Source organism: Urocitellus parryii, chromosome 8, assembly GCF_045843805.1.
Source record: "Urocitellus parryii isolate mUroPar1 chromosome 8, mUroPar1.hap1, whole genome shotgun sequence".
Lineage (NCBI taxonomy): Eukaryota > Metazoa > Chordata > Mammalia > Rodentia > Sciuridae > Urocitellus > Urocitellus parryii.
The window spans coordinates 65,245,388-65,258,570 of record NC_135538.1 but is presented as its reverse complement, the minus strand read 5'-3'; positions in this window follow the sequence as shown (position 1 = coordinate 65,258,570).

Sequence of the window (13,183 nt, the reverse complement as noted above, 5' to 3'; positions counted from 1 at the left end):
AGTGCATTGAAGTCCTGCAATGCCTAGCAGCACTATTGAAAAAAAATACAAGACATAAATACCTTTCAGAAATGCATAACAGTAGAGAAAGACACATAGAAGTTTACACTAGTGTTTCCCAACAGCCCAGATTACATCTCTGAGGTATAAGCAAGATTGATACATCCTTTGTACTTTTACTGTCATTGCTGGCATTTAACAAACCCCCATCTCTAGAATTAAATTATTTTATCATTCGCAAACCTAAGATGTAATTTGCAGACTTATTTAGAAATACAGATAAAACTATACTTTTCACATAGTTTTCTATAAGATTTGAAATATGGGTAACTTAGGGCTTCCTCATCTTGAAAACATTTCTCACCTTTTCCCCCAAGACCTCAAGAAAGGAATATGCTTATTGACTGCTTCTCTTAGGTCCTATGATGTTTCAGTCTAGCTTATTCTTTCATACTAAGGCTTCTTCTTGAAATATTTCTTAATAGATGACCTTTAAAATCTAGAAAATTCAAAACCTTTGATTAACTCTGACCCTCAAATCAAGGATAGAGCTAGATTTATAGAATTTTGGTTTATCTTTTCTCTTTCTCTCTTTTACATTTTACAGAGTCTTCCTATGTTGCCCATGCTGGACTTAAACACCTGGGTTCAAGTGATTCTCCTGCCTCATCATCCTGAATAGCTGGGACTATAGGCATGCATCAACAATCCCAATTTCAGACTTATGGAATCTTTTAGAGCATCTTCCTTGAACTCACAATTCACTTGCAAAGCAAAATGCACACCCAGCCTATACATCCTGAACATTTTACAGCAATGTTCTTTCACACCTACATAGTCTTGGGAAAACTCATTTGTTCTCTTTACCATCACATAATACTTGAATGTTGGTGAATCAACAAATATAGTTCAGAACTTTCTTCTAAAATCAATAACTCAGTAACCTATCAACTCTCTGGACATATTTTCCACAAATAACTCAAAAGTAGGGTAATGAACCATACTTGGTTTCCAGAAACTATGCCAGATTTTTCATTGAAATTCCTGCATCCATAGAAATTCCTCAATGCCGAGGCCCCAAGACAGTTATTGTTTCCCTAGCATGGGGGGCCAGAAGATTGAGAAAAAAAGACAAACACAAAATATAGAGAGAACAGGACTCAGTGCACTAACCAAACTCCTAATGGAAGAGAGACTGGCCAGGGGTAGGCTCGGCACGTTTATTATATAGGTTTAAACATCAAAATGATTTACTGTGGGAAAGCTTCTTCAAGATAAACAAAAATGATGTTGTGAGCAGGAACAGCCCAATTAAAGCCTATCAGCTTGTGCCCATATCTCTTCTACCTCCTCTACCTCCAGTCAGCTGACATCTGAACTCAAGGCCATGAACCATTATAATCTGTGAGCTGCACAGAACCCCCTTTGAACAGGATGTCACCAGTGACAGTTTCAATCTTTGCATTTCTACCAAGAGTTCTCAGAAGGATTGCCTCTTCCTTAGGCTGGTAATCAAAAACCTGATTCATTTACTGCTCCCAACACCTCTGTTCTATAAAAACTGATAGGTAACTCTTAACAACCCTGACCTTGAATATATTATCTTTACACCAAACCTACACTTAAGTTCCAGTCTTTAAAAGTTCTTGCTACATCCCCTGCAGCAAGGAATCAGTAAGCCCAATGGAGGGGTGAACTGGCTGGCTGGAAAATTAGAAGTCTGAAGAAATATTTAGAAATAAAGACAAAAGACACAAAAAATAGTTTCAAAAGTAGAGGCCTGATGGGTGGACCAGACTTGATGAGTTGCATTGTTAACAAAGGACAAAGGCCAGCAAATTCTTTATTTAAAGGGAAGCCCATCAAAGGAGTTTATTGTCAGGTAGGGTTCTTCAAGGTGAACAAAGTCAGCAGGAACAGGCTAATTGGGACTTAACTATTCTTGCCATATCTTCTGGTTCTGGACAGCTGGCCGCTCAAGGCTGTTGAGTACTGCATATTTCTATCACACCAGGGCAGCAGGCATCTGAATTCAAAGTTAGAAAAACCATAAATCCCACCCTAGGCTAGGAATCTGCCCCATTAACAATGGCCCCTTACAAATGGTCATGTTTTTCAGCACAATTGTAGTGAGAGAAACCCAAAAGGGCAATCTAGTTGTTCATGACTATGGAGTTCAAAGCAATGCTTCATTTGCTGATACTGACACAAAGTCACAAAAGTTATAATCCTATGTATTATGGAAGCATTCTTACTCTTTCCCTTCCTGTTTGTAGTTATGATTTCATTGATTCAAGTCATGTTTATTAACTATCAGCTAAGAATTATCAATTGAGTACAGTGACCAGAATATCTGTTTTTATTAAACTTATGCTTTCTTGTGAGAATATAGAAAACAAATAGAAAAATAAAATCACATATATAGTTTCATAAATACTGATATAAGAACAAAACAAAACAGTAAGAAGAACAGGAACTGTAATGTTTCAATGCAAGAAATGGTCTGAAGTACCAGCAGTACCAAAGTATTCTTCTTTTACCATTAAAGTTTTATGATTCAAGGGAGCACTTATTTATTTTGGTCATTCATGGTGATCCCAAACCCTCTGAGAATGGCACTGAATCCCAAGCTGAATCAATGAACTTTTGTAACACTCTCCTATTCATGGGTGTTCAGATTTGAGCATAGGACTCAAATTTTTCAAATCAGGTTGAAAGATTTACAGTCCAATATTATGTGAGAAGTACCATTTCTTTTTTAGATTTGCACATAAGAAGTAATGCATTATCCAGTTGCTGTTTGTAGCCATCTTGTTCATTCAAGAAGAAAACAATGAATGGAGCTAAGAAAATAGCTAAGGAATAAACCCAAACATCAATTCATGTCACAACTTCGGCATCACTACATTTTTTACTTTCTTTCACATGCCATAAAATAAGGTATAATGGTTGAAGACAATTGAATTTTGGATTTCTATAACTAGCTAAATGAATAATATGGACTTTCACCTTAGAAAGTGTTCATAAGAACTTTTTCTTCTATTTAGAATGTATTTCTTTCCTTATTTTCCTGAATGATTGCAAAAGCCAGACATTTTAGCCTAGTGTAGATGCTTCTCTCCTCTATATCTACAAAACTTATCACATATTGCAATTATATGTGTACCTTAATTGTATTATATCTAACTTGGAGGCAAGTGATGAAATTATAACTAGGAAGCCTCTTATCTTTAGTATTCTCTAATTTAGTTATACAATCTAATTTAAATTCTAAAAATTGATAGACAATTCCTCTAACATAGTCCTACCCTATAAATTTTAGCTAGGTTATAGTACACCAAAAAAAGATAAAATTTTATCTTCCTATTGTCAAAACACTTTTCTGTTTTGACAAGCAAATACAAAACCAATTGTTTTACTGAGTATGAGAGATTTCTACTTACTAAATTATTTTTCTTCTAACACATTTGAAAAGCAGATTCAGACACTTTTATTTCATTTTAAGAAAGCAGGTTACTTAAATTTTTAACAGTGTATGTTTAAATATAAAGACTTTCTACACTAAAATGCAAAGCTTTAAGTCAATTTAAAAATATTCCCTACAATTATTCATTTTTCAGGTATGGTTTCTTCTAGGTCATATTTATAATCCAAAATTGATAACATATTACAATTTTTTTTCAAACTGTATGATAATCCCTCCCCCCAAAACATGTTTTTCCCTTTATATAAAATTTTGGTAAATCATGGTTAATATCTAAACCAATCATTTTTATCCCCAGCAAAAATTAATCATAAAATTCTGCTGTGTTCTCAATTTCACACTGAAACTTACATAGAAATCAACAGGAAAATAAGAGTCACAAGCAAATAATTTGCATCTGGGAAATTGCACTGCAAGAAACAGGTTCTACAACCTTATACCAATAAAAACAAAACATAAGGAAAAGAGGCCTAGTAATTAGTGACGGAAGCAATGAGAAAATGATAAGGAGTGGAAAGCAAGCAAGCAAGCACAGTCAACCTCTTACACTCTTCTAAACTAAATTTCAGTTGGAAATTCAAGATCTAGTTCTGTCCCTTAAGAAATATATCTGTAGGAAAGTTGTATTTTCTTGCTGCATATGTTTTATTCTGCTTATATCAAGGAAGCAGTATTTCAACAACAGCTTGCCATCAATATTTAGGAAGACAAATTGGGTTTCTGCAGAGAGCAGACTTGACTAGAATCCCCAAAACAGTGTTAGGAACATCATGCTTATACCTGATCTGTGGCTGTCTAGTGGATTGAAAGTACTTAGTGCACTGAAATGATTTAGGTGACTATAAGACTAGACACCATTTGTAATTTAATCTCATATTTACATACATTTATCAATTCTGATAGCTCAATTATGATTAGCAGCAATAATGGGAAAATATAGGATATACTATATTGCTTCTTAAAACTAAGAAAATAGCTTTAAATGTAATGCATAAATTTATATATCTGTAATGTACACATTTTATTATATAATAAATATATTTAAACTTGTCAAAAAATTCTAGTGTTGTATGTTTAATAAGAATATAAGACAGAAAATTTCTCAAAATAAAATTAATTTCACCCCAGTCTTCCCAATTATCATTTTAATCTCCTGAATCAACTTATTTTGAAACATTTCTTATTTATTTTTTTATTTATTATCTATGCCGTCAGTTAGCAGCTTAAAGTTCTATTTCTTTGCTTATCTATTTTAATTTTAAGCAATATGTAATTCACAAGAATTGAAAATGATATAAATCAATTTAAAAATCTGATTCAGTTGCTTCCATATCTAAAATTGCTCCATGGCTACAATTGGTGATATGGTAGTAAATGTTTGACAATGGGATCAATAAGGGGGAAAAAACCCTGAAATTTGCTGCACAAGCTACATTCTGTAATATGAACACTCCCACCAATGTCATTTTCAAAGTATCAGAGAATTGGCTAGAACAATCTCTGAAAATTTAGTAATCTGTTGTTCAAGTGATCAGCCTCGATTCAGTATACCACTAGATAAAACCAATTAATATTGTTGGTTACCTTTTAATACTAATTATTATCTTTCCAATTATTGATAAAGTGTCTTCATTCACAACCTTGACTAGGCCCTTTCTTCCTCTCTTTCACCTTTATTTAATAATCATTTTCATATTAGAATATGAAAGACAGGGAAGTGGACTAAGAGAGTAAAGACTGGTTTGTAAAAACTGAATTATTTGTCAATTTGCAATAAAACAGAGATAGAAATGTAGATCATTATATAAAAAATGTACTAATATATTGTAGTATTAGGAGCATTAGTTTTAATTTTGAAAGAAAATTAATTTGTATCCTTACTTACAATGAGTATAAAAATAATTATAAACACAATGGAAAAATATTTAAAATTCCATATTTTAAGGGCTTGGAAAACTACCTGTGCTGTGAATCCTCAAATAGCCAAATTCCAAGAGATGTGAAATCTATAGAAGTGAGCATGATATTTTGTACTGCATTTTCTTTGCAAGTAATTTATGATTCTACAGTTGCAACTGAGAGAGTATGAAATTGAGTAAAAGTTCTATTGCATTTTCAACAATTTTATGAGAAGAGGATAGAAATGAAAGATTAAAACCCAGCAATAAGAAGGAGTTTTGGTTAACAGGCCAGGCTTTTAAAAAAAGGTTACAAATTATAAGAATGAAACAGAATTGGACCAATTCACAGAAGAAACAAACCTCAACTTTAAACTTCAGTCCATGGTTGGATGGATTCAAATAATCTGGCATTGTCGTAATTACCACTATGAAATAGAGTATATATATTTTTTCTGCAAGGATATATTATCCCATGCTTCAAACAATTTCCTAAAAGTTTTTATAGATAGAAGCACTTAAACAAAAGTCACCAATCATGCCAAAAATATAAGAATTACTCAAATATTTATAAAAATATATTGACGAAACTGGGATAGAAATTAAAGATCAAAGCTTAAACAATAAAAAAATCCTCAGAGGAGACAAAATGAAATGAAAATAATGTATTCCTCTTCTATGTATAAATCCAAAATTCTAAAATAAAAATTAGTGAACTAAATAAAAACTACATGCAATAAATAACATATGATAACCAAATACTTTATTTCAGAAATTCAAAGGTATTTAATATTAAAATGAATGTAATTTGACATGTTAAGACAACAAAGGAGGAAAAACTATGATCTCAGTAGAAACAGAGAAACCATTTGATAATAAACGAGGTAATTTTAAAAAATAAATTTTCTTAATCTGATAAAGAGTGTCTAAAACTTTTTTAAACATTTAACTAACACAATTGATGGTGAAATTTTGAAATACTAAAAAACTTTCCTGGAAATGAAGATTGAGACAAAAAGAGCTTTTCTAATCTATTATGCATTATTCTGACAATTATTTAGCACAAAACAGACCAGGAGAATAAAAAAGTATATATTTTGTTAAAAAGTTAAATTAGTCAAATAATTTACAATTTTTGAACATAGAAATGCAAAAGAATGAACAATAGAATACAATATATAGACTCAGCAAGTCACTTTTTGTAACTTTAAAATAAAAAATAAAAATAAGAATAAAGTTCAATTTATTAGCAATTGAATCAGAAGATGAAATTTTAAAATTATAAAAGTATCCAGTAACATCAAACTAACAGGACTAAATATCCACAAGATGTTGAAGACCCCCACAGAACAAAATTAAATATATAATATTACTGAGAGATATTAAATAAATGGAAGGATGAAGCATATAAATAATTTAGAAGTTTCAGACTGCTAAAGATATCAAATATTTTTAAATTATAGTTTTTTTTGTGTGTGTATGTGTAAATTGGCAAACATTCTAAATGGAAAGAATAAACAAGACAATCTTTTAGGAAAAAAAGAGGTTCAAAGACATAGTGTGGTTTAGGCACAATGATGGGTAAATATTTATGAAATAAAAAGTCCCAAAATAGATTCACATGTGTTTGAACAATTGATTTATGATCAAAGTAGCACTAAAAACAATAACTGAATACAGAATCTGATAAATGAATGATTTAAAGTCATTTATATATTACTAAATTCTTGAACTTATACCATACACAAATTAATTCTAGGTGATAACATAAAATTAAAACCATAGAGTTTTTAGAAAAAAAAAAACTTAAGAATATTTTTAAATCTTCAGGATAGGCAAAGATTTCTTAAATATTACAGAAATAAACGAGCATTTACCACAAAAGAAATGACAGATAAATTGGATTATTATTCAAGTGAGAATAAATGAGAACAATATATGGCATTTGCAAAACACATAAGCAAAAAAGAAGTTATATTTGAGATACATAAATAACAGTTTTACATTAATAAAGAAAAGGAAAATAGAAAGTAAGGAAAATAAGAAGGAAAATTAACAGATGCTTAAATAAAGAAGATATCTAAACAGGCAATGAGTTTATGACAAGGATCTGAAACTCATCAATAATCGAGAAAGGCTAATTAAAATCCCCCAAATTCCATTTCATACCCAATTAAGTTTTTCTTCAAAATAAAGCTTAAAAGTAATGTTGTTGTTTATTAAGATAAATGTCTCCATGATTTAGTTTGAAGATTTGAATTATATCCATAATAATATTTCTTTAATATTTTAGTTTCCTCTATTTTCTGTTGTGTTTTTGTTTTTCCTGAAACTCTTACTGAAATAAAGATTGGTCCTGCTGGATTGGTCCTTTCTAATATTCCCTATTTATTCTGATTTATTTTATATTAAATACCTTTTTAAAATTGTCTTTAATATTTTTTTCTATCCATAACTTTATTATCCTTTATATGAATACATGACCAGCATAACTCCACATCATGTACAACCACAAGAATGGAATCCTAATTAGAATGTTATACTCCCTGTATGTACAATATTTCAAAATACACTCTACTATCATGTTTAGCTAAAATTAACAAATAAAATAACATAAAGGTGTATATGTTAATGCTATACCATATAATATTTCAATAATGTATATATTTTGTAATATTTACATCAAATGAAAACATTTATCTTCTTCAATATTTTCCTTTTTTTATTGTGAAAACTCCTTTCTCTGATATTTTGAAATGTACAGTACATTATTGTTATATTTAGTTACAATCCTGTACAATAACAAATCAGAATGTTCTACTCCTAGCTGTCTATAACACTGCATCCTTTGAACAACCTCTCCCCATTCTTTCCTTCCCTCTACTCTGCCCAGCCTCTGGGACTCCTCTCAGCTTCTGTGAGATCATTTCAGATTCTATTAATAAGATCCTAATGTGCTATCTTCCTCTACCTACCTTTCTTTACTTAAGATAATGATTTCTACTTTCATCCAGGTGGTTACAAATGACAGGATTCATCATGTTTTTGACTGAATAGTATTCCATGGGGGCCTAAATAACTCATTTTCTTTATCCATTTATCCCCTGATGGAAACCTAGATTGTTTGCATTTCTTGGCTACGGAGAATAGTGCTGCAATGAATATAGGAGTGCATGAGACTCCTCAGATTTCTACTGTGTTCATTTTTATCTTATTTATTTTAAAGTTGGCTTCTGTTTTAGCCTCTTTTATTTTTTCATTGCTGTAATCAAAATCCTGACAAGAACAATTTTGACCCAAATAATCTAGGCCTGAAGAGAAAGAGGAAATTCATTTCACACAGAGGACTTGGTGGGAGGATTCTACCTGATGGATCCAATTTCTAACAGGTGAGGCTCCAAGTGCTTTATTTATAGAGGAGCACAGCAAAAGGATTTACTCTGAAGAAGGGTTCTTCATTGTAATGAAGAAGCCAGAGGATGAAGGGAAATTGGCCTGATTGGAAGCTTATCAGTTTCACAGTAACTCTTCCTTCTCCAGGCAGCCAGCACTTCAAGGCTACATGGACACACTGGTATCTCTTTCCACCTCTAGGGAGTTGTGTTTGAACCCAGGGCTACCTACACCAATAAATTCCCCAGTAACACATTCTCTTTGAGCAGGACTTTAACAAGCCAAGGGAGCAGTCTCAGATCAGTGAGATGATGCAGAGAGTTCTCCGAGGGCACACCTCCACTTAGAGATGGCTCAGACAAGCCCACAATTCATTTGGGGCTCCCACTATTCCCTTGGACCATAGTCAGAGTTGAAGGATTCCAACAGAGACCGTATGATCCACAAAGCCAAAACTATTTACCATCTGACCTTTATCCAGAACAAGTTTGTTGAACTTGATCCAGAAAGGTAATATGCTTCTTCTGTGGTTTTAAAGTTAAGATTATTCACTTTTAGATATCTTTCCTTAATATGAATTTATAATATTTATAACAATTAATTTCATTGAACATATCATTTTGAAATTTTTGATAATTCTTAATGTGTTATTATTCTCATTCACTTCATTGAAACTGAACTCTGGCCCTAGAATCCAAGCCCTTGATGACCAGAAGGTCTGGCTATATAAGCAGAATTGCTCAAAGACCAGTTTTCCACAGATGAGCAAACAAATCCATTAGACTTTTAGACCCTCCAAATGCCATAATTTAGAAACAAAATCACATAACTGCAATCAGATTCTTTGGAGAAGAGCCCTGGATTTTTAGGTCTTAGAATAAACATCTGGCTCCCTTTTACTATGCACATGTATGAGGATATGGAAAGCATAGCTGAATTGAAAACATAAGAAGCTGTTCCATATATAGTAAAGTTTGTCTCTACTTCACTCCAGCCTACTCTGAATTCAATTTCTGTTTTCCAAGATCTCCTAAAGCAGCTTCCTACTTGCTTCCTACACCTTATTTTAGCACTTATCATACCTTTCCATCAGCTTTTTACTACCAGAAAAGCACTATCTTCTCCTACACTGTTCTATCCTAGTTGATCTGCTTGGTTTCCCTATATGATCACCCTAGGAGCTGAATGCTTATATCTAATTTGTCATTTGATATGAAATGTAGCATAGTGCTTTTATTTTGTTTATTTTCAGTTAATTTAATTTATTTTAAATAGAAGTTGCATATATTTAAAGTGTACACATGATGGGGCTTTTTGGTTGTTTTTTAGTGATACTGGTAATTGAATCAGTAGCACTCTGCCACTGAACTACATCCCTAGTCCTTTTTTATTTATTTATTTTTTTGAGATGGTATCTCACTAAGTTGCTCAGGCTGGACTTGAACTTGCAGTCCTCCTGCCTCAGACTTCAGAATTGCTGGAATTATAGGCATGAATCACTGCCCCTGGCCAACATGATGTTTTGATATACATAAACATAGTAAAAAGACTTCTATGGTCAAGCTAATTAATCTATCTGTCTCCTAATATAGTTATCATTTTTTTTAATTTTTGGAGTACCTAAAATTTACTCTCTTAGCAAATTCCAGTATAAATCTCAACATTACCAACTATAGTTATCATGCTATACATTAGATCTCTGTACTTATTTGTCCTGCTTTTAATTATATAATAGCTAAAGAGAAAAAAATAATGCTCTTTGTTTCTATTCATAATGAGTACTTAAATATTTACATATTAGGAATAATAAGTCTACATAGTGAGTACTTGGCAATAGTGTGGTGTTATGTGGGGCCTGTGACAAAAGAAAATATAGCAATACTGATTCTGTAATTAATAGAAAGTTTGATGTTATTCATCTTGCATGTTCCTGTATTAATATTTATTTTTTTTAAATATTGCATTAAAATATATTTGATCATGATTAGTGAGTATTTTGGTGACCGTAAAACTTGTGCCCAAGTAAATATCTTTCACCTGAATCTTGTTATAACCTTGCCTGGCATGGTCCTCAAAGCTCTTTATTATATGATAGTCTTCTTTTGAAAAAATCATGTAATCATATGTGACTATATAAGAAGGATATAGTCTGGAGCTAAAAATTTTATGCCACACATTTTATGTTAGCCAATAGGATATATTTATTCTCATAAAATAAAGTATTCCCATTATTAAGAGCTTTTTGTTACACATGTAGACATAATACAGAATAGAAGACACAGAGACAACCCACATGAATACAATTATTTCATAGTAGACAAAGGCACCAAAAACATACATTGAAGAAAAGATAGCCTCTTTAACAAATGATGCTGGGAAAACTGGAAGTCCATATGCAGAAAAATAAAATTAAATCCCTATCTTTCACTCTGCATAAAACTCAACTCAGAATGGACTAAGAACCTAAGTATTAGACCAGAGAAACTGGCCCTAATAAAAGAAAAAGTAGGCCCAAATATACATCATGTCAGCTTAGGAATAAGATTCCTAAAGCACAAGAAGTAAAATTAAATATCAATCAATACTTTGGAATCACACTAAAAAGCTTCTTCACAGCAAAGGAAAAAATCAAGAATGTGAACAGAGGGCTTATAGAAGGGGAGAAAATCTTTGCCACCTGCACCTCAGAGCATTAATCTCCAGGATACATAAAGAACTCAAAAAACTTATCACCAAAAGAAAAAAAAACCCACAAAAAAACAAATAACCCAAACAATGAAGGAATTGAATAGCACTTCCTTCACAAAGGAAAAATGCAAATGGTCAACAAATATACAAAAAAATGTTCAACATATCTAGAAATTAGAGAAATGCAAATTAAAACTACATTGAGGTTCCATCTCACTCCAGTTGCAATGACAATTATCAGGAATACAAATAATAAATGTTAGTGAGGATATTGGGAAAAAAGGTACACTCATACATTGCTGGTGGAACTGCAAATTGATGCAACCATTGAGGAAAACAGTATAGAGATTCCTCAGAAAACTTGGAATGGAACCAGCATTTGACTCAGTTATACCATTCTTTAGTATACACCCAAAGGACTTAAAATCAGCATACTATAGTGACACTATTACATTAATGTGTAAACATTCATGCAGATCAATTCACAATAGCTAAACTATGGATCCATCCTAAGTTTCCTTCAACAGATGAATGAATAAAGAAAATGTGGTATATATACGCGATGGAATATTACTCAGTCATAAAGAGAAATGAAATTATGATGTTTGCTGGTAAATGGATGGAACTGGAGACTATAATGCTAAGTGAAATAAGCCAATCCAAAAGCTGAATGTTCTCTAATATGCAGAAGCTAATTCACAATAAGAGGATGGTTTAGGGAAGAATAGAATTGTATTGGATTAGACAAAGTGGAATGAAGAAAGGGAGGGGAATGCAAATAGACAAGATAGTATAATGAATCAGACGTTATTTTCCTATGTTAATATAAGAATATATGACCAACATAATTCCACATCATGTACAACCAGAAGAATGGGAAGTTATACTCCATGTATGTATACTATGTTAAAATACATTCTATTGTCATGCATATCTAAAAGGAACACATAAAAAAAGAGCACTGTATTGAATGCAGAACTACAATAAAAGTGTGAGAAGACATAATTCGTTAAATCATTAGCAATTTTTATCATATGAATGTTCTAATATAAAATATTGGTAGTTCCAGGCATGTTGACACATTATAATCCCAGTGACTCAAGAGGCAGAGACAGAAGGAATAGAATTTGGAGGCCAGCCTTAGTAACATAGTGAGACTCTGTCATAAAAAAATAAAATAAAGGTGGGGGGAACAAGGAGAAGGGGATGTAGCTTGGTGGTAAAGTACTCCTGGTTCATTCCCCACTACCAAAAAAAAAAAAAAAAAACTAATGGGAATAGGATAGAAAAGAGTCAATTTTAATGTGTAGCCAATAGGAAGAATTTTTCTTATGCAAATAAGAAGATAAGAAGTGTAAACTATCGGTACAGTCCTGTAATCAAAAAATCAGCATGATCTCAAAGACTGGTTTTAGAACAATCTAAAAGATGTTAAAAAAGTATGTGAGAATAATAAAGTCAAGCTTCTAATTCCGCCTGAACTAATTTACTTGCTCTAATTATTTACAAAGAATCAAATACATTGTCCACAAATAAAGTGTCAGTAAATGTGCATTGCTCTGGAAAATGGAACACTTAAAAATATTTTTCAATTTTACCCTGTTAGATTTTTAAACTTAATTTTTCTGAATGTGTTTCAAAAAGAACATAAATAGAATGCTGCTGCATTAATAAAATCAATACCAATAATCATAATACATATTGAGTAATAAGAAAACCA